The sequence below is a fragment of the Malurus melanocephalus genome, unplaced genomic scaffold (assembly GCF_030028575.1).
Source record: "Malurus melanocephalus ecotype Western Australia unplaced genomic scaffold, MMel_1.1 scaffold_108, whole genome shotgun sequence".
Lineage (NCBI taxonomy): Eukaryota > Metazoa > Chordata > Aves > Passeriformes > Maluridae > Malurus > Malurus melanocephalus.
This window is the reverse complement of record NW_026623340.1, coordinates 576,446-602,256: the sequence shown is the minus strand read 5'-3', so window position 1 is coordinate 602,256 and position 25,811 is coordinate 576,446. Positions and strand designations below refer to the sequence as shown.

General features: G+C 38.7%; 1 protein-coding gene across 4 annotated transcripts in view; it reads left to right on the top strand.

The window, feature by feature from the left end:
- The window catches only part of NAALADL2 (N-acetylated alpha-linked acidic dipeptidase like 2), a 365,473-nt gene that overhangs the window by 20,042 nt on the left and 319,620 nt on the right, over positions 1-25,811 (top strand). The window contains exon 1 of one of the 4 annotated variants that reach the window (XM_057369376.1): positions 1,363-1,440. The exons of 2 other annotated variants lie outside the window; for them this stretch is intronic. The gene's annotated coding sequence lies outside the window, so the exon portion shown is untranslated. Of the gene's footprint in view, positions 1-1,362; positions 1,441-25,811 lie in introns of those variants that run through there. One more of the 4 variants, XM_057369379.1, reaches the window with a different exon arrangement.

The window sequence follows — 25,811 nt, the reverse complement described above, 5'->3', positions numbered from 1 at the left end:
CAGCTTGTCCATCCAGTGGGTGGTCACTGGGTAGGAGCTCATTGCCAAACTGTGTCACAATCATTCAGAGAGAACGCTGACTAGCCACTCATCCTGTCTGGGTAATGCCCATCTATTAGGGTGTYAATATTTTAAAGGCAGTGTTTCTTGCAACAGGGCATTCTGGGCTTTTTTTGTGTTCAGGATAAAAATGCGTGTGACCTTGGTTTAGTTAAAGTACAAGAACAAATTCCKTTGAATAAAAACACAGTTGAAAAGTTAAATAAAAAAGTCCTTTTCTACAGATTAAGACTGGTGCTTTTCTCCCCCCTTTTAAAATTTAAGAACACTCTCTTTACATGATGCTTAAGCTTTTAAGTCAAAGTTATGAGGTGCTTTAGCCCGGCTTGAGCCTGAGAACAAGACCCAAACCAGGACAATAACAAAATGACACAAAGATTGACTTCACCGTGCTTGCTGGATGAAGTGAAAACTGCTGAAATATAAATCCTGTATCCTGGGATTTCACTGCCTGCTGGAACTAATCTCATTAACTTAAAACCACCTGAGGCTTAAGAGACATATACACTGCTGTGAGAAATTATATTTATCTCATCCTAGGGGGAAATCCTTTCCCTCCCCCAGCTTACCTTASTTTTGACTTTGTCATTCTTGAATTACCAGGTCATTTCTCCCCCATGGGAAAGTTGTCATAGCTCACAGCTATGCAATTACTGTATCTGAAGTTCACTGCTGTATGAGTGCTGAGATCACTGTTTGAGGGTTTTCTTCTTAAACAATTTCCTAGAGAAAACAATGACTGGAAAAATAATAGGTTAGCAGTTTACTTAAATAAAGTTTCTCCAGAGGTACAGGAAGAAGTTCCAGAACTAAAAGCACAGCATAAGGCAAAAAGCTTACTGAAAGCATTAAGGTGTTTATTGCCTTTGTAAACCAAACACGGAGTTTTCTTAAACCATTAAAGTTTAAGAGATTGGTGGCCTCTGATAAATGGTAATTGGATGCAGAAATTCCAAATGCAAGGTTGCAGTTGGAAATCCCATGAGTGTTGCCAGGGAGAGCTCTGCAGTTGTGTGGTTGATTACTGCACTCCCATTTGGATCGAGAGTAGATCCCAAATCTGCATTCARTATTACATCCAGCTAGTGGAAATACTCTGTTTGACATGGGAGGATTTTGGATGAGGCCTTGACTGATAATCTTGTTGGACTTTGCAGCAAGGCAAAATGACCTTGTTCAAGTGTCTTTCAATGTGTGCCTGCTTCTGAAAAAAGTGAATAAATCAATTTTGAGTTACCCATTAAACAGCTCAAATATAAAAGGTTATTAAGAAAAAAAAAAAAGTAATGTTAAAACAGAGTGAGCTCCAGAAGCTGAATCCCAAAGGCCTGATCTCTGAGGTGGAATGCAGAAATSCTTATGCAGTAGAAGCTTTTTGTGGTGAGCCTGGCCCTTGGGGTGCTGCTCCCAGATGGGAGCCTGCAGTGTGTTTGTGCCGTGGAGGTGGAAGTTACTTGCAGTGAMATGGAGGTGCCAGTTTCTGTGACTAAGAGAAATGACCACTGAGCCAAACTGCATGTCATTTCTGTAAAACCCAGCTCAGAAGGTGATTTGTGGATTTGAATGATAGGTCTGTCCAGGTTCACTGTTGACAGTGCTTTATTGCCCGAAGTCACCATTTCACTGACCAGCCATTTAAGCTGTTGTGTGTTGATAGAGTGTGTATAGGGACAAGAGACACAGTTGCAAATGCAGACCAATTAAAGTAATTAAAAGTGATAATCTRAGCCTCTGTTTCTCTTTCATCTTCACAGGATAAAGTGATCTGGTCTGTTGATATGAATGCCCCATTAATCCTCCATTAATGTCCCATATTTAAAAGCCTACAATGAAGTGTGTATGAGCAAGTAGTGGAGTGCATTAATGTMTCTGGATTAGAAGTCCATATAATTATAGTGCTAATTGTGTTGTTGTGATCTTGTCTAGATGTGAGGGAATTTGGCTAAGTGGTTTTGTTTAATTTTRTCTAGTAATGAATAAATCAGTGAAGTTATAAATGGCTGCTACTGTTGTGTTTTTAAGAATAGAGTCCGTAGTGGTGAATGGTTGCTGAACTCTAGTGCACATTCCCTTTTCAGTCCTACGTAAATGAATGCAGCATATTCCAGTTTATTTAGTGATGGACAGGCTGTTAGTTCTTAAAATAGCTAAGGAGTAGGAACTTGACACCTTGAATGATTTATGTGTTTTCTTTGTAAGCTTGTTTCTGTTTTGTAACCTTTAAAATGTAGGTTTTATGAGTGATATCATTAAAATTTATACTCCCTCTAGTATGTGATGTTAGTCATTATTGCTCTGCTGTGCCTCCAGATCACCTGTCTGAATTATAAAGCAACCTTCCTTGCAGCTAAATAGTAATTTTTTTTCCAAATGYGTGCTGACTTCATTATTTTTCATTGGTGCTCTGTTACTGGAGCAGAGGCCAGAATCTGGACTTTTCTGCTTTCCATAGAAGTGGGAAGGGTTGCTAGGAGTAACTGTATATTTCTAGGAATGAAATATGAGGGGTCGTTTAACTGACAGGATTTGATATCCATCAGAAKAAACTTCCAGAGAATTTATTCTGAAGTGTACTCGGTTTTTGCTTATTTGTTAACTGAGATTGATATGCTTAGGAGGTGATTTAATGTTGTGCTGGGCTTCGTTACGCTAATTTTAAAGAGTTTCAGTTTCTTCTTTCCTGTTTCTTTTTGCTTGGGAGAGGAGATGGGCGCCCCTGAATCTCCTTTCAGGTGGTTATAGAGAGTGATGAGGCTCCTTTTCTCCAGGCTGAACGCTCCCAACTCCCTCAGCTGCTCCTCACAGGACTTGTTCTCTTGTGCCTTCACCAGTTTAATCTCTTAGAAGATGCTAGAGCATGCAAAAGAGTTGGGATTCAGGCTTCTTGTAGCAATGCCAGTATAAGAGGTGGTTTTTTTTTTTTTGTGTGTGTGTGTGTGTGGTGGTATTTTTGTTACAGAACCTTACCATTGTAATACAAATGATTTACTGATGTTAACAGGGGATAAAATACTAATTTCAGTGCAGCCTGAGGCTACCACGATATATTCTGTACTGTCATCTAGTTTCATTGAAAGATTTGTGATATAGSACTAGAAAACAAGTTTGAACAACAAAAAATGTGTTATTATTGGAAAACATGAGAGTGGAATATGTCAGATAAGAGTTGTCAGAGTAAGTGCACTCAAGCCTCTTCCTGTAACACTTGGTATCATGTTGCACTGTTCTACCATTATTAAAATTTCCTTGTCTGCTTCTGTTCCCACAATGATTATTCTCTCAATATTTGCAAGGCAAGTTCCCTGTCATGTTACATATTTCCCTATTTATTTTTGTAATAAGGAGAATGTGAGCAGCAGAGGTTCCTGCATCGRGCGCTTCCAGAAACATAATTCCTAGAGCTGGAAGGAAAGCTCTGTGTGTTTGCACTCCTAATATCAGCTAAGATCTGTTTCAGGATTCTTGTCCCCTCACCRCACACACTGCAACTAGACTTTGATTAAAGTAATGCTATCAGGTTGAAGTTTAATTTGCTCTATGCTACTTATAGGTATTTTAAATTGTGAGTGGACTCCATACATAAATGTCAGTGAGATGGCAAAGGAGGTGGAAGGAAGAGCTGTGATAGTGATTAGAGGAGGCTGAGTTGAGTTTTTCATAGGGTTAATGCTTTCCGAATTGGAGGATATAAGATTGAAAGTGAAGGGCACACTCCTTGTTGAGGGAAAGTAGTGGAGTGATCCTAATGCAGAATCTCATTAAAGCAACTGTCAGGATTCCTCTTTTTTACCATCACCTCCCCTATTCTATAAGAGCCAGCTGTCGTTCGGAGTGAGCATACTGCCAAGGAGGCATTTACAAATAAATGAAAAATGTCACAATTGATTTTGCTCCTTTCAGAGGACTCTGTGTCAGCTTTGTCACAAACCCTTTGTTATTCTCTCTTTCACATCTCTTGTCTGGACTTTGGAAATAACTTTGGATGGTTCTTGGATTCCTTCTGTTGACCTGGGGTAAGCTCCCTGGATTACGACTTTTTATTAACATTTGTGCAACAGTTAAATAACGTTGACTTTTCAGTGAAGGATGAAATGCCAGAAGTTCTTACCCATTACCTTTTTGAGTGTGTATCAAAACTGCATAATACAATCCACGCTTGAGATTACCTCTAAAAACCAGATTTATTTCATACTTTCTCCTATAGAAGTATTTGTACATTGTAGTAATTACTTTGCAAAATATGTTGTGGTAGTAGTCACATAAAATATGAATAGCTAGGTGATTTTATTTGTTTCTAAAGAATACATATGTCTAAGTTGGTAGTGTTCTTCCATATTTGTAATTTCTCACTCTTTCACTACATGTTAGATGGTTATAGTGCATTTTGTTGCTTGTAAGCAGATCAAGAGGTAACATGTTTTTATTATGTATTTGCTGGCTGGGTAAGTGAACTTAATGTGCAATATCTGTCTACCCCTTTTAATGCAAAAGTGTTACCATAAGATTGGATATCTGTTGAAATGTCATTATAAGGAATGGTTGAGATGGTTTGAATACAAACTATCTAAACTACAATCACATTTAATAAAACTGGCTTAGTTATTTTTCCTTCAGCTTCAGTTTTTGAGATTGCAGTCAAAAGTACTGTGCTTTACTGAAACTGCTGTGAAAGAAACTTCATTAACATACAGGGAAATACCTGTGATCCTTTAAATAGGAGTTGAAGATTTTTGAAGACAGGCTTAGTGCTGCAWTTAAGAGTAATTTTTGTCCTTTCTGCATTTTCTGTGATGTCCAGGACGTGTAACCTGCAAATAGTAATAGGACAAGAGATTGCCACTTAGCACTGACTTCCACAAATAAACTCAAACTGTATAAAAGAGTTGGTTTGTGGTGTTTTTATACTTCTGAAGGGATTCTTCATCAACGGTTCACACATGTTTTGCAATCTGGCAAACAGCTGAAAATCCCTCTTTCAATGCATGTTCTTTCAAAGCATATTTTAAAAAAAATCTTGCTGCATTTTATTGCTATTACTATTACCAGATTTAATTGTTAACTAGAACTTCCAAAGAACACCCTTAATTTGTACTTTGGACAGTTTTGTTGACATGATCATACAAAGTTTCTGATAAAGATCTCTAGGGCAGTCTCTAAAATTGTGTTTTCAGCAGTGGGCTGCCCAACCTTGCTGTTCCGCTTGTATTGTAGAAGAATAAAAAAAAAAAACCAAACAAACCAAACCTGAAGATGTGACTCTACAAAGGTAGAAAATGAATCCTGACAGTGTGGAAGATAATGACATAGTTTCAAGGAGTGAACCAGACATTCGAAGCTGTTTTATTCCTGTATTAATTAATATTACTGTAAACAGAGATGGAAGGAAGGAAAACTGGGAGGAAAATAAAGAACTCATCATTCTTAACTCTGTTCATTTCCCAAATTTCACCCTTCCATTTGACTTATGCAGTAAATTGTTTTGAGATGAATCTAAATGGAAATCTGTAGCATTTCAYGTCTAAGTGGGGTGTGCACTTAGCAGTGAAACTGTGCTGCAAAGGCCAATCCAGAACTCTCCCAAAATGCCTTRGAACAGAAATATATTTAAATATGACTTGGCAGATTTGCAGAAGCTTAGACTTTCACTCCCCAAATTTTCACTCAACCACATTTGATTGTGTTACTGATGTTGATGTGTTCCAGCTTCTGTGGAGCTGAGCATATTCTGCTRCGGAGCTGTGCAGATGTAAATATCTGTGCCCCAGCTGCTGGCATGTATGGGAATTAATTCCATAAAWTAGTCTGAATCACGAGATGTCTCTCGAGTGCTGCGTGTCCCTACAAGCACTGGATGCAATGTCACGGATGGCAAAATTGTCATGAGTTAGAATATAATGTCAATGGGAGATTGTGTAAGATCTCCACCCAGCAACGAGCAAACCCAGATTAATAAAATAAAGGAGAAACGTGCAAACACCACCCCTGCTTATTCAGTTCACTAAGGAACTTGCAGGTTGGGAATGAGCCCAGGAAGAGCTGAATGCAAAAAGGATTTGTTCCAATGAGAACCATTSATGGAGGTGAACCAAAGGCAGTCCTGTGCTGCTAATACAGGTTTTCTTTGAGCTTATTTTTAGCCAGGAGGGAGGGAGTAGGGAAGTGCACCGAGAGCTGTATCTTTCTGCATCACTTTCTGTTAAACTGCAAGTGAAAATGTTAAAACTATTAAAATTCCCTTTCAGCTGGTGGTGGCCATCCTGTTCCCCAAAGCTCCCTGCTAATTAGACTTTGCTGTTCATGCTGACAGTTGTTTAGCTCCTAGATCCAGAATATTCCTTCACCCTGGTTTCATCCACAAATATCTCTCTTCCTTTTTAATTTCATGAAGTTGCTGTATTTCTAAGTCATGGGGATGCTGATCTCATTTCAGCAGGATGAATCACAGACCCTTCTCAGTGCCCAAATACATGATTTTTTCATGGAATGAACAGATTTTCTGTATATGAAGATAAAAATAATTGATGAAGAGGGGAGGGTGGGGAAAATAAGGGATGATTACCTGGTCAAGTAGGGAAAGACAAGGTTTCGAGGAGTTATTGTTCATAAAGTTTTACAAGATGCACTTTAAAATCCTGAAGATCATTCCTAGTTGAAATCAGTCTGGTTTTTAGCCCTTCTTCTGATTTGCACAATGTTATTTCTTAAATTAAATTAAATTCCATATTATTCCATGGAATTCAGRGAGGTCACCCATGGAATAAAGAAATCATTCCTCACCTCTTTGTGTCTGAGGCTCTGCTCTCTGCTGCTGYCCCCTTTTAGCTGTTACAAAACACTTTTATCCAACTGGTGTCCTCTGAAGTGTTTTGTGTTGTTGCTTTATAAATTGCAAGTGACTCACAGCAGAAAGGACGTGGAGAAGACAATGCTAACAAACAATTTGCAGCTCCTCTCTGCTGTGGCTGAATGAGTTGGTTTTAGGTAATTTGCTATTCAAACAGGAATAATGAGGTAAAACGTGTTTTACTCGTTTTTATTGTGGCACAATGGTCAAGCCTGAACCACTTAATTTGAGGGGGTTGGACAGGGCATAGTAAATTGCTAATCGTGTGCTTAATTGATCATTCTCTCACGATTGCCTCTAGCTCTAACGTGTTAATGATGGTCTGAGAGATTAATCAGCAGAAAATCGCTGAGATCATACAGGAACMTACCAGGAAAAAACTTAGTGGTGAAATGGTTCAGTAGCTGCCAGCTCAGCAGAGCAAAGGCAGGGTACCAAACTCACCTGCTGAACYCTAGAAACCTGAGTTTTTGGTCAAAACCTGACTTCAGATGCATGTGGTGTGATCATCTCTGCTTAGTCTCTTTGGAGGGTGAGAGGAGTGTCTTTGRCTACATTTCCTGGAGTCATTATTTTAGCAAGAGCATCTTGGGAATGTTCTCAGCACRGAAAAGCATTAGCAGGACCTATTGCATTTTGATTTTTCTTTAACAAATTGTTCTATTTGTTTAAGCAACAAGTAATGATAATTACAGTTGGGGTTGGTGTTTTTTGTTTTGTTTTGGTTTGTTTTTGTTTTTTTTTCATTTTCCTAGAACAAAAGTGTTTGAGGTCCCATTCAGAATTGGTTTCCAAGTTCGTATGCCTGCATATAGATTGGAATTACTGTAAGAAAAATCAATGAATTGCCATTGTGTTAATAGTATTGGCTCTATTKGATAAGTATGTCCTTGGGCTTTTTTCAGAATTACAGCTATAATTTATGAGTGCTGAATACAATTCCTATGAATCTTCTCTAGCTCTAGAAACAGGTTATGCAAACTTCTTGTCACCAAGAACAGTGGTCTCCAGTAGAGTGATGATTTTGCACAAAATCTTTATATAAAGGAAACAAATATGGCTTTCCATCCCCCCACCATCTGTTGTTAGGAGCATTCCCTCATTTTTCTACTGTTTTGGGGAAGAATTTGGCTTAATCTTCTTGAATTAAGTATAATAATTAGGATTTTTAACATTTGTAAAAGCTTGACTTGCTTGCAGGAGGTAGATTGTGACAGCCTGACATGCTGTACTAAAATGATACATAAGTAGAGCAATGTTTTCATCAACAGAAATGTGTTGCTGTTCAAAGTTGATTCTCTCTGTAGGGTGCCATAAAGTAATTAGAAGACCATAACATAATCCTTCAGTATTGCATTAATTCCTTAGAGGGATGAATTCATCTTTTCTGACTGCARTAGTGCATGACTGGCCATGGAAATRCCACTGARCTATAAAATCATCTGTAAAACAAAGAGTAGTTTTTCTAGACCAGCATACTTATTTYACAAAACTCGTAAAAGGCTCAGGCTTTTAGTGATTTTTGCTAGTAGCAAACTGGAAGTGAAAGTATTTATCTTAAAATTAAAAATCGACATGGAATGCTATGTAGTTTGCCTCCAAGAAAACTGCATGGAAAATATTTGTTTTCTGTGAGGACTGAAGACTATTAGAAGGTCTGTGCCARCACAAGAAGAATCTCTTGTTACAGATGATGAGTTTTTGCAGCTGGTGTAAACTAATCCACTGATGGCAGCATGCTGTAAATTTAAAGGATGAGGATTTTGAGCAGTTTTCACCAGCAGTGGGGAGCTGGGTCTGTACAGTGAGACAGTGTTGCAAATTAGTCTTGACTGGGTTTTGCTTGAATTTATTTTTATTTGTTAACTGACCAATGCTCTAAGTGTGAGTTTGTARTAGAGGCATGTGTTAGCTGGAAGGGGAGGGACACTGCCCATGCACTGCTCAGATGGAGAAATATGGAAATACTCAATGAGTTTGATCAGAAAAGATTCTATRTGTAACCCCCCTGAGCTGACGTGTTTCCCTGCTCACAGCAGGAATTCCAAAATCCACAAGGATATTGTTTTACCMTAATTTTATTATTCCCTTGCAGAACGTCTTTGCCATTGTGCTGTGAAGTGTGTTGCAATTGGGAGATTCTTTCCAGCCCACCAGACCTGTGTGTTTCTGCTGKGTTTCATTTTGTACTCAGCATTAATCCTTCCTGTACTTAGGTTTTCAGCTGCACTAGTGGAAGTGCTGCCATATCCCAAAATAAAGCTCTTTTCTTGAAGAAAGCAGACATTGAGGTCTGGTTTGCTATTGGTAGAGGCTTTGGGAATGTGCAGCAAAAATTCAGGAGTCTAATTGAGGAAGCATTAAATTTAAGGCCTGCCTTGACTATTTCACWCAGGTCAATAATTCTGTGATTTTGTGGAGGCTGCATGCCTTAGCACAGAGAAAGGCATGAGTGGTTCCATATGTGCAAATTAGAACTGGTGACTCTCTTGCATGACACATGAAGTAAGCCTTTGGTTTCAAACAAGGGAGCATAATCACTATTTTTTAGCTGCTAAATATACCTAGTGTGCGAAAATAAGTTTCCAGCCAAGTTATATACCATTATTTCTTACATGACTATTGAAAAACTAAAGAAAATATGGAAGCTGAAATAGAAAATGTAGAAGCTGAATAGTAGTTCAGGGCAGCGGTATAATATTTAGAATCCTCAYGGTATTCTCACTATACTTAATAATTCTTTAAGACTATGCTGTTCTAATTATAGCACATCTGAGTTCAAAAGGAGTGTTTCATATAGCCTTAAGGYCTATGAAGGAGATAATCTTCTTGGGAGTTCTGACATTTGTTTTAATGGAAGCAGGATCAAGCACAAATGCTAGGCTGGAGTGACATTTAAATGTGATCAGCAATACCGATCAGCAATCAGGAAATCGAGCTGTTCAAGCTGTTTAGTTAAGAAACCCCTTTATGTAACATATTGCCAGTTGTAAGGATTTTAAAATATTTTTCTTAGAAAGAATATGGCTCTCCCTCCATGAATAAACCATCCCTATCCTGGTGATGTCGATGACAAGGCTCAGATGGATTTCAGCAACATTATGAATCTTACCTGCTGGAGATTCTGTTTATATGCATGGATACAGAACTGCTCAAAGCAAAATGTTTCACCATCCTCGTGTGAATGCATTCGGTGCTCCAAGGCGTCTCAGTGCATTAGGGAAGAGAGCTCATCTCCACAGAGATAAATGTTTTGCAATGGTTTTATTCTYACAAAAAGCTGAAGCCATAACCAAGAAATGGAACAGTTTTTGATTGAAAAAATCATCCCAGCTCCTGATCCTGAACAAAACACCTGTACAACAGATTTATTGTAATTAAAGTAACAGAGGTTTCAGCTTCAACAAGGAGGCTGTCCAATATGTGAGGCTGGCAGAAAATGGAACTGGAAAGCCTCACATTTCAGTGCATTGTTTAGAGACAGGAGTTTGAAGGTAGGCTGGTTCAGGTTTTTTTGGGAAGCTTCTCTTCAGGGGTTAAGTATTCCTGTTATTTTCACCTTGGATCCTCCAAGTCCACCTGTGCCCTCTGTGAAAATCAGCTGTGCCTGATGTCCTAAAACACTGTCCTGGGAGTCACTGACTTTGTCACTTCAGAGCTTTTGGATTTGTTGTGGGGTCTTGGAGTAGCATTTATTACAAGCTGTGTATTAGCAGTTATTTTTACAAGATAGGTACATGTTGAGACACAAGTAGAAATAAAAGGTTGGGCCAGAACTGAAGCCTCTGGCATGGATGTGGCAGCTGGCAGGAGATGTGGTGCTTCACATTTTAGTTTTGAAAAATTTGGTGATTCTGCAGTGTTTGTAGGAGTACATTTGGAACAAGAAGTGAGAACACCTTGTTTGATAGCTTTTATAGTGATATTAGTTCCTTCAACCAACAGAAGCAGGCTGACATCTTTTTCTTTTTGCTGTTATTTTTCATTTGGSTTTTTCCTATATGGAATGGATATATTCAGAATCAGCTGAAGCTTGACAAATGCAGCTGTGAAGGCTTGTCTTCAAGCTATACTGCAGATTTTTCTCTCGCCTTCTTTTGCTCTAAGAAATATCTGTTCAACTGTTTTTATAGTATTTTTATGATACACATTTCAGATACCTACTGCTGGATAAATAAAACTGCCTTTTGAGCTTAAGGGGCCAGGGATGTTTTTTTCATTTGTTTCTCAAATTCTGTTGCAGTATAGAAAGTAGTTGGATGTCATAGTAAAGAAGATGGCCTGGCATGGAAATGAGAATGTAATTAAAATTATTTTTACTTTCCTCAGGATTTGGAACAAACTGTTGCTTAAACCTTTTTCTTAGAGGTATTACACCTAACAAGCTCTCTTGAGAGAGATGGGGGTAGAGTAGCAAAGCTATCAACAAAAATACAGAACTGCTGCCTTCCCTGGGGTTTGCTTAAATTTGAAAGTAGATAGGAACTCTGAAGAAATACTATGCAATCTGGTAAAGAAACTGTAGTATAACTCCGGTGGCCTCAGACGGAATAATGTACCAGTGTAAAGATCTATTAACCTGAAAAATGGGTAATGTAAAACACTCTAAAGTTGCTTAGCTTATGTTTGTCCTTGATGCATCATCTTCAATGTCTTGTGGTGTGGAGATCAATTTATGCTGTAAACTCTGTGGAATGGTAATCTGGTCTTTTTACCCACTGTGGAGAGGCCCTGTGAACCCTTTCCGGGCTGCTTGTGTTTGACTRTGGCATGTTAAGTTCAAAATGACCCCTGAGCTGAAACAGCAGTCAATGGCCTTATGGTCTTGGTCTTAATTTAATGGCAGGTTGAGGTTTACTTAGCCACTAAAGTCACTTGTGGTGTGAGATTTTCAATCCTTGCCCACATGGATGTATTTCATGGAATCATAACATTGGTGGTCTAGGATCTGAAACAAAGGAAGGGGGAAACAATARTTCTTGAGTGTTTCTAATGTCCTTTTTTTTAATAATCTGGAATGTTTGTTAATCCATGCAGTATTTATTATAATCCTTTCTCAGTACAGAATTAGCAATAATGGCTTTGCAGAGTCACAGACCTCTTTTWATTTCTGAAATTCAGATTGAGAAGTAGCAGGTCTATTGTTTTTGAGAAGCTTGATACAGAGTTCACAGTGAAAAATGTGCTGGAATTTGAGCAAATCGATGTTTTTCAAGTCTGACATAGTTTTCTTTTTTTTTTTTTTTTTTTTGAAATCCCATTGAGTTTCCATGTCCATTATTCTCCATTCACAAACATGACAAAACTCTCAGTGATTTCAGTGGGAGATGCAGTTGGTCTGTGCTGAGCCTGTCGAGTCTGTAGGCACTGTGCTCAGAAGGATGATGGCCTGATGGTCACTGCCCAACCCAGGGTTTTCTTTGGTCATTGGAGTTGTATGTACACACTTGATTCTGCCAACTACATGTGGCTGCTTTTACTGGAAGTGTTACTCTCTATAYTTTGCTCTAGCAGGTTTCTCTTTTTCTCACCATCAGCACATTCATTTTTTTTTTCCACTATGCTCTCATATCCCTTGTGTTTCTAATTAACATTTCAAAATCGCAGCCTGTCCTTCGTTCTGCATAATCTGTGCTTGTTTGCATTCCAGCAGCACACCTGTACTGTAAATGCAACACCAATTAATGCTCTTTTCAGTAGTTTAAAATAAATAGTGTCCATGTATGGGTTTATTCTCAAGCCAGAATGTATTCAATATTTTTTATCTGACAGGCCTTGAGTTCTAAGAGCTGGCTTTAGCAAAAGTTTTAAACTCTATTTAGGCTGAGTAAGCAGATACCTTTATCTATTCAGTTRAAGACACTGTGCTTCTCTATAGCTCTCTACAGGAGTAAAGAATAAAAAAATGTTAACTTTTGAGATATTTATTGACTACTTATCTATTTTTCCTTGAAATATGTTTCACCTAGAAAAATATTCTCAGTCTTTAGGTTTCCTGTTTCCTCTTAGATTATTAAATCTTTTGTGAATATGAATTTCAAAAACAGAGTTTAAATCACTGAAAATATTTTGCTTCCTTTTGCTTTCAGTTTTACTGTACTGCTTTTTTTCTCTTAAACTTGATCACCTAAAGTAATTGCAGTAAAGTAAAGGACATRTTTTCGGGAGAATTCTTTTGCCCCTTTGTTAAGGACTTCCTTCAAATGTTAACTTAGGTTTTCTGATTCGAGAGAGGGTTTTGGTAATATGATTTAGGTATTGTCTTGGTTTCTTGCTCCCCTGCCTGGTTAGATCATCTCTGACCATGAGGAAGAACATGAAGCCTGTCTGAAGACAGTTTATGGCTCAGCAAACACCTGAAATGAGAGGATGGCAGGGTGGTCCTCTCCCTGAGAGGTGTGAAACAGGGACTTTTTCAAAGCTACTGTACTTGAAGTTAATGAACATAACCCTGTAAGTAATTACCACTGTGAGGGCAGTGTCAGCCCAGAGCTGATTGGTCTTTAAGTACCTTTTGTGTCCCAGTTGTGTGGTGGTGTGACATAAGTGGTTTTATTTCAGAACATGCAACTGATTTTGTAACTTCAAGCAAACCCCAGGGAAAAAATCCCTGCACTGGAATTTTAAAAATGTATTGGTTTTTTTTCTTCTTTTTAAGGAAAAAAAGTATTTCAATATATACTGTACCTGCTCTCTGAAAAAAAGTACTTCACAACCCTCCCTTCACGAAAACTCTTCACAAGACTCTTAAAATTGCATCTTGTTTGCTGTCACTCTAAAGGGGTGCGTGAGATGCAATGTTATGACTTGACAAGCTTAAGCACAGAATTATTGATCTCTGAGCTGCAGCAGAACTCCTAAGGAGTTATCTCCCAGTRTATATTTGGCATTGAGTAGTATTCAACACCTGCTGCTTTTGCTTCACATTATTTCTTTGTGGACAAATCAGTCAGTTTACAGAACTTCTTTGACAGCTCTGTGTTGCTGAGTTTTCTTTTGAATGGAAGAAAATTCGGGGCCATTATTGGGCCTGAGAACTGACATGAGATAATAATTGTCTTTTGAAAAGGAGAGGATTGACCAAATGATTGAACCTTAGGGATAAGATGGAAATTCATCCTGTGCACTAAATGTATGGAAAGAATGAGCTAACTATTTTTGTGAATCTGAAGGTCACAACCATAGACAGAGATCCAAAACAGAAATTAACAAATTTATCATTTGCTGTTGGTTTGAATATTTAAATCAAAAAGTTGTGTATCACTATAGATGTGATCTAGCTCAGCCAGATGCATGTGGGCGCAATGCAGAAATTGCTGAGTTAAATTCTTTGGCCTGTGCAGTGCAGAAGGTCAGTCTGGGTGATCAGAGATGTCTTCTAAAAATGCGGGTTGTCAAAAATGAAGAGAGATGATTTGAAAAAGCACGAAACAAGGCTTGTTAGAAATAAAATGTCAGTAGATTAACATGGAATAAGCGGATAATTGTCAATTTATGCAATTAGACTAGATGGATAAAATGAACCGTGTGTAGAAAAAACTGATGAAAAAATTGCTAGTTTCATGTAAGCACTGTTGGTTTATCTTATTGAACCAAGAGWAGAACCTTTTTAAACTTTAACACATACATAAAGTTGACTGTTGCAGCTCTGAGATGTGCAGAACTGGTGGCCTGTCTGTGTCCCTTCACACATATTTAATATACAACATAGAACTCCGTGTGTAGGGTTTTTGTTTGAGCTCTAGTGTRCTTAAAGAATCTGGTCACCTGGGGAAGAGGAAGATTGATGGGATAGGAGGAGGAAGGTTAAGGAATCTGGAAAYAGGCTCCCAAACACGTACCACAAAWCCTGAATGTGCCTGTGTACACACCTGCACTTGGTTTGTTTTATGCGTTGTTGCATCCGAGTGGAGTCAAGTGGCAATAAAAGGAACCTTTGTATTGGCTATTTATTTTCTGAAGAGTTTCAAATACTTGGGAATTCAAAACTTACGCAGTAATCAGCCTTAGCTAAAGGAAACTTAATTAGATCCTTAGCAGTACTATTTTTTTACACAAAAAAATGCTACAGTCTAGTAAATTGTCAGTGTCTCAATTGTCTTGATTAGGAAAATAGACGGGGTTGCCTGTCATGAGCCCTAATCCCCTTAAAATACATCAGAAACTCTTCCCATACCTGGAAATATTTGAACAKAGGCCCATAGGAAGATTGAACAGAGTAAAGCAAATTGAATTTGGTTTTAGAATTCATCTCTTTTTTGTCCTACATATCTAATTCATTTTTCTCAAATGCTGATCATATTGTGTTGCATATTAATTGCATATTCTATGTTCTTTATTCATAATATACCACTGATAATAACAGAAAATTAAATTTTTAATTCCCAGTGATACCTTAATTTAATGTTCCAGTTACTTCTCTTCTTTAACTAATCTTCTGTCCTCTGAACAAATTTGATTAAAATCATTGCATTTATTAAGRAGAAATGGGTTAAAATGTATCACTTTGGTCCCACAGGGCATTAAAAATTCCTTTCTAAAGCATGTCTTTTGGTGGATGGCAGATTTTGGGCAAGGAAGGGGCTGATTAAAGCTCAAAAACCACTAGGATATTTAAAAGTGGAARAAATTACTTGCTTTAGTTACTGCTTTCTCATTTTACAGGTAAGCCATTCCTCCTATCTCTTGTCTCCTGATGCTTTAGTAATTACAAATTTATGAGATTTGGGATAGGATGTGGGGCACTGAGGAGTGATTTCAGACTCAGCTTTCCTAGTGCTGTTTGCTGGGGGATCTTCCAGGGAGGTGCTGAGGAAAACTCACCCTGAGCTCCCTTCCCTCCTGCGTGATGAGCAGAATCAGTGACAGGACCTTTGGGGTGGGATAATGCAGCCACTGGACTTTGGTGTTTGTACAAGACAAAAATCTGCAGTGTGTGTTGACTTGTAGGCATCTTGTAATTTGTGACTTCATGCTGATTTTGTTACTGTGGTTGGGATTAAAGTGTTAGTGGTTTAACCTTCTTAATTTTCTRTTGAATTATGTGATTATCTTGCCCCATTTGATGTTGTGCATATCTGTGTAATTAGGATGTTGTAATCTTCTTCTTTCTTGGTCTCTGATATTGAGTTAATGATATCTCCTTAGGAAGTCTGATACAACATTGTTAACTGGTTGGGTAGGGAGGAGTTCACTTATCAGTGAATAGAATTTAAGCAAAGATCCTTTTCCAAACCAGCATTATAAAGAAATGCTTTTGAAATATTTCCATTTATTTTTATGGTTGTCCCTCTCAGTTCTCATTGTATGGCTGATTAWCTGCATTCAAAACACGATTTGCTGCCTGTACAGTGACAGAACTTTTTGAAAGTGTGAGTTAATGAAATTTAATGCTGTCTGTGCTGGCTTTTTTAGGTCCTTTGAGCACCCATTAAGTAGATTAGCTGCTCAGGTGTAAAGCTCTTTCTACTGTGAATTAGAAAGCATCTGCCTTTACTGTATGCACTGTTGTCTCATAGTCATTCTAATTTTCTCATGTTCATTTCTAATTTTATCTACTTCTGCTCCCTGGGCCTTAATTCTGCAAATTCATKATATTAATKTTGTGKTGCMMCWWMKTASWMCWYCYRYYATYMCMSSWGGYKSCWMSMMSCSYYGWWSMWSSYSKYSKWSRAYWMYWSMRRKGRKRSRRCMRCMRCWKCTYYKSKRRRMMWSTGYSMSRRSSYCWCMMCMCYCWCASARAAAWRWWYTTTTYCCTAATAYCTAATTYAAACYTACYCYCTTTCAATTTGAAGAAGAAATATTGCAAACAAATAACATTTTGAGGTACTTCATTATCTTCCATATCAGACAATTAATTGATTGCAATGATCCTTAATACAGAGGTCTAGCCTATGTTCTGAAAAACACTTCCTGACAGTATATGCTTTCATAATAAAAGCTTAGRTATTTTTAGGTAGTGGAAAAATCACGAGTACTTGGCTTAGTCCAGTGTAGACCCTCGTTTTTACAAGGTGTTATAYAAACAGAAGAGAAATTCCATCATCCATAGAGCTGATTTTATAGGTGYACTAGGCCTGCAGAGGTTCTGAACAGGAGCACAGAGGATACAGACCCACCTACGTTTTTCTGGCAGGCCCTTGAAAAACCCCAGATGTCTGAATGGGAATTSACTGGGCAGTGATGCAGGATGTGAATTAGTGATGCTGCTATTGCACTATGTTAACATCAGGAGATCTTTATTGAGAACCTGGTCTCTACTGTGCTTCATTGCCAAGCATCATTCCATAAAAAGATATTTGTCCAAAATAACTTGCATGTTAGAACTTATAAGCTGCAGCAGCTAATGGAACAGAAAATGAAGTTGTGAAGTCCATGGTAGTACAATACAGTAATAGAGTTATAAATTAAATAAATTTATTTGAGTTTGCCTAATTAGGACTAGATCAACACCTGTGTATCACATGTACCTGCCTGGCTTTTGTCCAGAGCAGTTTGTTTTGTAGTTCTGCAGTCATAATTGTGAACATATTTTATTTGAGTTTAAGATAATTGATGAGTTTATAGTGGAATCTGCACCTTTGTGGTTATAGCTGCTCAGTGTTAATGTGGTTTTGCAGGGTAAATGTTGATAAGTGAAAAACATTGCTTTCTCTGCTGTTATGAAGAATAGCAGAATTTTAAGGTCCCATTTCTCTGTGTAGGAGGATGGTGTATACCCAAAGAAAGCAGACTGCATCCATCYACTGCTCTGGATAAAGAGAGCTTTGGTGTGTAAACACCAGCCAGGGAAGAATTAGCTTTTTGGAAGTCTTTGTTAATGAGTGCACACATACTGACCACAATAAATTGTTACAGTGAGGGAACAGAGCGCACAGACCTTTTGTAGTGGTTCAAAGAAATCCTTTATTCTCAAAAAGCTGTGCCTCTTTATACTTTGAATTTTCCCAGGCTAAGCACCCATTGGCTGTTTGCTCTGCAGGGTCACTGCCCACAAACCTTCTTATCCAGTCACATCTCTGGTTTGGTGGGGACTATGGATCTGTTTAACCAATCACAGCTTGACACACGAGGCATTGATGGTATGAATTATACTAGCTAATAACCTGAAGATTTTTCTTGGGCTTGCATTCTGTCTTTTTCAGAAAATATGAAGGGGAACGCAGAGGCTGGGTAATTGAAAGCAGGAGATGCAGAAAGGAGGATTGTGTGGTTGCATATGACAGACATTTGAAGCACACTGCCTTGTAGAAAGATTCCATTATGCTGCCAGTGAATTGGAGGGAAGCACATGGCTGCAGTGTGGGAATGCACAGGAGTCTCACCCCAGCCCACTCCACTGGTCTCTTATCTAGTCAAGTGTGASAAATAATTCCACACACTTGTCAGCGCTGGCAGCTGAGACTTTTTCTTAGATGTCTTGACAGTGCTTGTATTAAGTACCCAGGGCCATACACTCCATTAAGTTTTTGTGAAATGAACTGTCTGTACTTGCTGTCTGGCTGATCCTGGAAACGTTTGGGAGCTGGAATCCTCTCCAGTGAGCCCCTTCAGCCACCTGACAGGTTGGGCTGGGATGGTTTTAGTGGAGCTTTCAGGCAGGGCACAGTATTTCCTTGGATAGACAAGAGGGTTRTAAGCAATGTCCATGTGGAAGTAACTGGAAGGTGCTCTGTGGAGATGTGAGATATGGTCTGTGTATCACTCAAATCTCGTGATGGTATTGCTCTGTGTACCACCTACATCACTCTAGCTAAGTTYGAAAATACAGTGATTTTTAGAGTTGGGAATTTCATTTTTATTGAACAAAAATGCTGACAGAGTAGAATTATATCTATAATTTTAAATGTAGCCATTTATAGCCAAATGATAAATAGAATTGGAGGTTGGTTATTGAACTTGTCATTAAATGTATGGAAGAAATTAAAAAACAAGTATGTCTACTTAAACTCAGCATGTCTGCTGTGTCAGGATGCTGAGTGTTGTGGTTGAGCTCCTGCCTGTAGTGTGTGGTGCAGCATTACAGATTCTCCAGGGATGCCGTGGAATTACCTTGGCCTCTGGGTATATGGGTTAATCAGGGTCTCTCAGTGACACTGGTAGAGAATTTTTAATTTCTGTTCATTTCCCGAAGGTGAAATGTGGATAACACCTACTATATGGAACAGTAGAGTATCACATTCTCTATGATTTTTGGGAAAGTCTTTTTCAAGGCTGGATTTAAAGGCATTTTCTGCATGTATATATACACTTGTGCAAGCACACCAGTTAAATATAGTAGAGAGTTTACTGAGTATTATACTAAAATCAATGTACTTCTGAAACCTGGATTTGGTTTTAAAACCATTTCCCCATAGAGTGTAAATTATAAAAACAGAAATAAGGATCTGGAAACTTTAAATATTTAACTCAATATGTTTGAGTTGCACATATGACTTAAATCAGTATTTTTATTTATTGCATCATGTCTATGCTGTTCTACTTGGGCATTGCAAGAATTTGAAATTAGAGCATTGTGCATGTTAACAGAAAAGCAGGAATATAGAGGTGAAACAAAGAAGTTGGAGTTCTGATGGAAATTCTCAGTTCTTTTCAATTTCCTTATAAAACTCTGATTTTGCTGTGTTCATTTTTATGTAMTTATGTAGCTTACAGTGATACAATATATGTTAATGTAGGCTGTGATTTATATTGCTGTGTATGATACTATTGTTAACTGTTGTTCACACAAATCAGCCTTGAGGATGTGAAAACAGTCAGTGTTTCACAATTTTCATCAAGAAAAAAAGYTGTTTTCACAGCTTTCTTAACAAAACTATAAAACTTTGTGCACCCTGTGCTAAGTTTTGGTATGCAACTTCTCACCATAGGAGAATATACAACTTCTTTACACCTGATTTAACACTTCCCCCCCCCTACACTTCAGAGGTTGAAAAATGGGATTTGTCAGACTTACAGTATAATATGTGGGTTAGAACATGCATCTTAGGCCATGTGTATGTGTTTGTCTATTTAAAATGTTGGGAGTGATGGAAGCAATTTATTTATATGGGGAAAAAACACATACTGGGTATTAAAAGAATGAGTCTTGGGAAATTCTGAAAGAATAGGGAGCCACAGGCGAGTAACTGGCTTAATACAAGGAAATGTGCACTGAAAAGGAGGGATTTAGCAACTGAAGATGGGATTATCATATGATGAGTTGCAGCTGGTTGGGAGAAGTACTGACACCGAAGCTAAGCCTGATTCTGCAGAGCCTGCCAGAGGCTAGAGAAACAGAAGCAAAACTTCTTGGCTGAAGTTGTGGATGAGTTTTGTTGCAGCCCAGGTGTGTAATCCAGGTGCCCAGTTTGGGGACAGGCTGTGGTTTGTTTCCAGGRTGTATTCCTGCAGCTCCAGACTGGATTTATTGATGAGTGTAGGTTCTGACAGGACCAGGGTTACCCTGATGTGAGAGATACTCCAGCTACATCCGTGTGCCACCAAGGGCTGGCAGTGCTGCTGAGATAACAGCGTTCCTGCCCGATCCAGTGAGGGCTTTGCTCTGGGTCATGGTCAATCAGGTGTGATTTAGAGCCAGAATTCACAACAGATGCAGGTCCCAGTTCTGCATTGAAATTTGAGCGGGAGGAAACTCCTCCATCCATAGCTGGGGACACAAGTCATGGGCTGGAGGGGGAACAGAGAGGGTCTCTATGTGGGTCCCTGCCTCCTCTGCATCCCCCTGAGCATTAATTTGTAGTCAATTACCCTTTACATGCTTCATGCCCTTCTTCTTTCATTTCTTTTTCAAAAATATCTATTTGGATGAGTGTGGGCGTGCAAATGAGGTTTTGATCTCCTTTGCTCTSTGCAGAAGTAACTTTTGRTGCYAGATTTTGTAAAACTTGTTTTTGTTCATGCTGAGATACCTGCCTGCCAATATCCTTCTTGAAAGAATATTTTCTTAACAAGCCCTGATAATAGAAATACCTGTAAAAGGCACCAGCCTACATGAGTGTAATTACAACTTGGATTAGGGAAAAAAAATACAAACCACTTAAAATCCTAGATTTCAAGCCATGAAATGAAAAGACGTGAATTTCTTACTTTTGGCAGGGAAGGAATTTCAACAGTTGTATAATATTCTGATCTTGAGAACAGAGATGCTTYACTATAAATTGGAGCCAGTGCTTCCCTATGGACTGTTTCAAAATCATTTTTTGCTGTGTTCTTAAACTGCTCTTGGCAGGCTCAGTTTCTTATTCTTGATAGAATTATGTTTACTTTTGAAAGCAAGAGTCATATCACCTTTTTATACAGATTCACGGATTTTGATCATAATTTTCATCTGAAGATGGATGCTGACTGTTTGCGGTCTGTTAATGAGTTAAAATTAGTTTTTGGGTGATGAAGGCTGGGTGCCACTATGTGATCRGAGTCCAGGTGTTCAAAGCAAGGAAACCATTGCTGCCTGCCTCACACACATCCTCCAAAAATACCTACTATATCCCAAAGAAATACAGAGATTGCCTTAAGTTTTGGTGTTTAAGGAGGTCATATGTATATTGCATGAGGTACGTTTTTTGTCCTTCTTTTATTTAATTTTAACCTTCCAGGTTCATATTTTAAACCTTGCAATCATCAATCTGAGATAGGAAAATACTCTAAAATCCTGTGACTCCGCAAACTGGAGTCCAAAGAAAAATGTCCTGTTATTGTGACAAAGCTACTGAAATATTGAAGAGTTGATGGTGCTTTCCCTTTGGCATAATTTGCATTTTTAAAATGAGAAAAAAGAAAATTTAACGGGGACACTTAACAGACAAGGTTTAAATTAGAGAGAAGTGTGATTCTTTTATTTTGTCAGTCTCTATAACCTTGTAGTCTCATAAATTAACTGTTCTTAAGTACTAATGACCTAGGAAAGGCAGATGTTGTATCCAGCTGTTAAATGTTTTTTTAATGCTTCCTTTTTTATAGAGACAGTTAATTCCATGCTAAAGCCTAAAACCATTTCAGGAAAAAAAAATTTCTAATGTAGTCCTCAGATAACTAACAAGAACGATGGTAGTATATAAAAGCAGTGTGAACATCTGATATTAACTGCTTATTTTATACCATGTTTTAATACATTTTGGGGTGCRGGGAGACAGCAGTTTCATTTCTTATGCTGTGGCAATCTGCAGTCTGGCCAGGGAATTGGGACATTCCATTCCCCAGTGAGCCATCCCCCTGTCCAGAGGTGACAGGATTTATCTGTGTTTGTGTGGGGAAGGAGGAAGGGAAAGTTTGGGCTGGGGAAGCCCAGAGCTTTGCTGCCTTGGGTTCTGCAGCTGGAGAACTGAGCAGTGTGTCCTCTGCTCCAGAAACTGGAATTCACTTTGAGTCCTATGTGTGCTTTTGGGCACCACAAAGTAAGAAAGATACAGATTCACCAGAGAGTGTCCAAAGGAGGCTGAGGAGAAGGTGAAGGGTCTGAAGGAGAAACCATCCAAGGGGTGGCCGAGGTCACTTGGTCTGTGCAGCCTGGAGGAGACTGAGGTCAGACATATCAGGGTCTGCAGCTTCCCCACAAGGGGAAGTGAAGTGGCAGGTACCAATCTCTGCTGTCTGGTTACAGTTACAGGATCTGAGGGAATGGCTTGGAACAAGTCAGGGGTGGTTTAGGTTGGATATTAGGAAAAAGGTTCTTCACCCTTCACAGAGGGTGTTGGAACCTGGAGCAGCCTTCCCGGGGAAGTGGTCACAGCCCCAAGCCTGACAGGGTTTATCAGCTTAAGTTTATCAGCTTTCAAGGTGTCTGAATGCTTTTTCACTGTCTCATGAGTGTCTCATCCTCACCATGTTCACAATTTGAAGCTCTTCCTATTGTTCCTGTTTCCTTCTGCAGGCTCAAAGTKCWTGGAGGGAGCTCTGAGCAGCCTGGTCTAGTGAAAGGTGTCCCTGCCTRTGGCAGAGRGGTTGGAATGARATGAGMTGAGCTTTAAGGTCCCTTCCAACCCAAACCATTCTGGCATTCTCTGACTGAAAGCATGAAAATGCATTATACTGAATTCCAACAGAATTATTCCCCTAAAAAAAACCCTGTTTTTTTCTCTTAGAGATTTTTATTCTTTGGTCCATTACTAATGGGCCGGCAAAGAGAAGAAAACTGCRAATCTTTGGTCTTTAGCATAGGACAGATTGCAGGCACAGCAGATTTTAAACTTTATTTCAGTGCCACATAGTTTTRTAACTAGTTCTAAGTACACAGAACAAACATTGTCACTAATAAACCCAAAGGTATGTTTTTAMCCTGCTTTCATCTCTTACTGGCTTCTTCCCGTCCTAGTGTCACATCATACACTTGACATATTTGCACAAATCTCATGTTATTTTTTAGTCTCTATCTTCTTTTATATTCCTCCTAACTGTGTCAGAAAGCAATCATAAAAATGATTTATTTTTACTCCATATGGAAGTTCGTGGGTATTCAGAAAGATTATATGAGGGTTTTAATGCTGACTTCAYTAGCTGTGATCCTGTGCTTGTTCAAATCCTTGCTGGCAGAACCAGTAAAATAACGTCAGAGGATTTTCGTGAGTGGAATTACGTAATTTGTTTTGTAATTACAATGAATAGAGAAGCAGGGGAAAATAAACCCTTTTCCATTAATTATTACACAGGAAAGCAAAACATTTAATCTTCAAAAACTTTTAGGTTGTGGGGGAGCATTGGGAATGTTGCCATGTCAAATATTTATCCATCCCTTCCAGACAAAGTGTTGTGTGAGGTAAGAAAGAAAATGCAGTTAGAACAGTAGAAAACATTTCTGGCCACATTATACATCAATCATTCTTACAGGGAGGAAAAAAAAATGTGCCCKGCATTACTTAAAGGTGCTGGGAAGTAGGATGGAGCCTAATTCTGTTACAGGAACAAATCATTTTGCCCTTCCTGTAACAGGTCAGTGTTTTTGCAGCTGCTTTTTGTCCCTGAATATACTGGGCTTATGTGGCTGTCACTGGAAGCTYGATGGTTACCAGTAATGCAGTTTTGTATTTGTCACTCCTGAGAAAAGCTGAGCAGAGAGGTTTCCTCTGCTGAGAAGGGACCTGTGAAGGATCCTCTTGGGTAGAAGTGTCCTTTGATTGGAGGAGAAGTGTGTTTCTGCCCTGCTGAATGGAACAAATTGAACTATTTGGTGTTTGAAAATAGAAGACTCATTTTGAATAATCAGGGCCTTGGTCTTGTGTGTTTACTAGCAGTGTGATTGAAATCACATGGAAAGTGTGATTCCACATTTCTGCTGATATCACATGTTCCTGGTATTCTGAAGAGAGGAGCTGGGAATGCTTAGCATTCAGTGTTCAACCTACCTGAGCTCTGCAAGTGATTTCTTTTGGCTTTTGTCCATGTTGTTGCCCAGCTGCTGTGAAGGTTGGCTGTGCTGTCAGCTCAGTCCCCAAGGACAGGTTTCATGGCCATGGTCAGTCCAAGTGTCGTGGCCTCTTCCTGACCTGGGATTTTAGCCTGCAACTTGCTTCAAGAAACAAATGTATGAATACAAATGCAGCTGTGTGAAAACAAGAATGCAGCACAGTTCTCACTCACAATAAATGCACAGGGCTGATTAATTCTCTTGACAGTTTCCTTATGCCACTGACCAAAATAACATTGCTGTTATCTGTGCTGGTTGTTTCATCAAGCTTATCTCATATCAGGAAGTTCAACTCTGCCTAAATAAAATAGGGAGATGTTGTTTATTGATGTTTATGGTTGCATTCAGAATTACTTTTGCAAATCAGWCAGAAACAATGACCTATTTACCCAGGGGTAAGGTGAAAATCTCCTGTACTTTTTTACATTTAAAGAAGGAAAAGCTGGATAAAATGGAATATTCATTAATGAGTGAGTGAAACCAAAATCTGTCAGACTTCTGAGCTGTGTCTTCCCCTGTTATCAACTACAGTAATAGATTTGTGGTTCTGCTTTAAAAGATGCTGTTTTATTCAGCAGGTAAGTCAGGTTCACTGCTGATGTTATTGTGGGGGTCTGTCCAGACCACACACCCAGCAATACTGAGTGGATTGAGACCTTTTATAGACAAAAGGAGCTTCCTCACATTTAGGAGCCTCGGTCCTCATGGAATCCTGGTCTAGTGGGAGATATCCCTGCCCCTGGCAAGGCATTGAAACTCAATGAGCATTAAGGACCCTTCCAACCCAACCAACTGTAAAGCTATTTGTGCAGTGGCACATTTTTATTTTGAGGAAAAGGCTTCAAAAATTACATTACACTAAATGTTACTGTGTGAATTATTTGCTTTGTGAATCTTTTTCCCCAGTGACATTAATCCAGTTTTAAGYATGTGAAACTTCTGTGAAATTGCAGCAATTTTCCTTAGTTTTGTTGAAAAAAGTCTTGTATCAGGAAGAAAGCAGGAGGCTGTGGATGCTTATTGGTCGTGATATTAACTTGTATTTAGCTGCAATGAGAAAAGCTCTTAAGCAGTGCTAAATTTTGAGCACAATAATCCTTGTGGTTGTCAGTGAAACTAAATACGAATTATTCACCTGCTTAATGTCCAGTACACCTTGAATGGTATTTTTGTAATTCCCAGGTCCATGAAGTTTTGTCACAGCATTCTTCTTTGTCACATCATCTGTAATTGAATGTTAAGARTAGAATTTCTGATATGCAGCAGGCTGGAAAAATTAGACAGAGAAGTCAGTATAAGGTCTGAGGAAACTGTGAAAGTTCATATTAAAAGTTGGAATATTGCAAGGGTTYTCTCTTGATTTCCTAAACCTTTCTCTGTTTTACTAAAATGTGCTTCTCTGGGTAGGATCTGTGTCAGAATTTCTTGCRTGGAATCCAGCCCTTGTCTTAAGTGAAGTTTTGTTTCACTGTGGTGGGACTGGGGCTGTGCTGCTTGGGCTCTCTG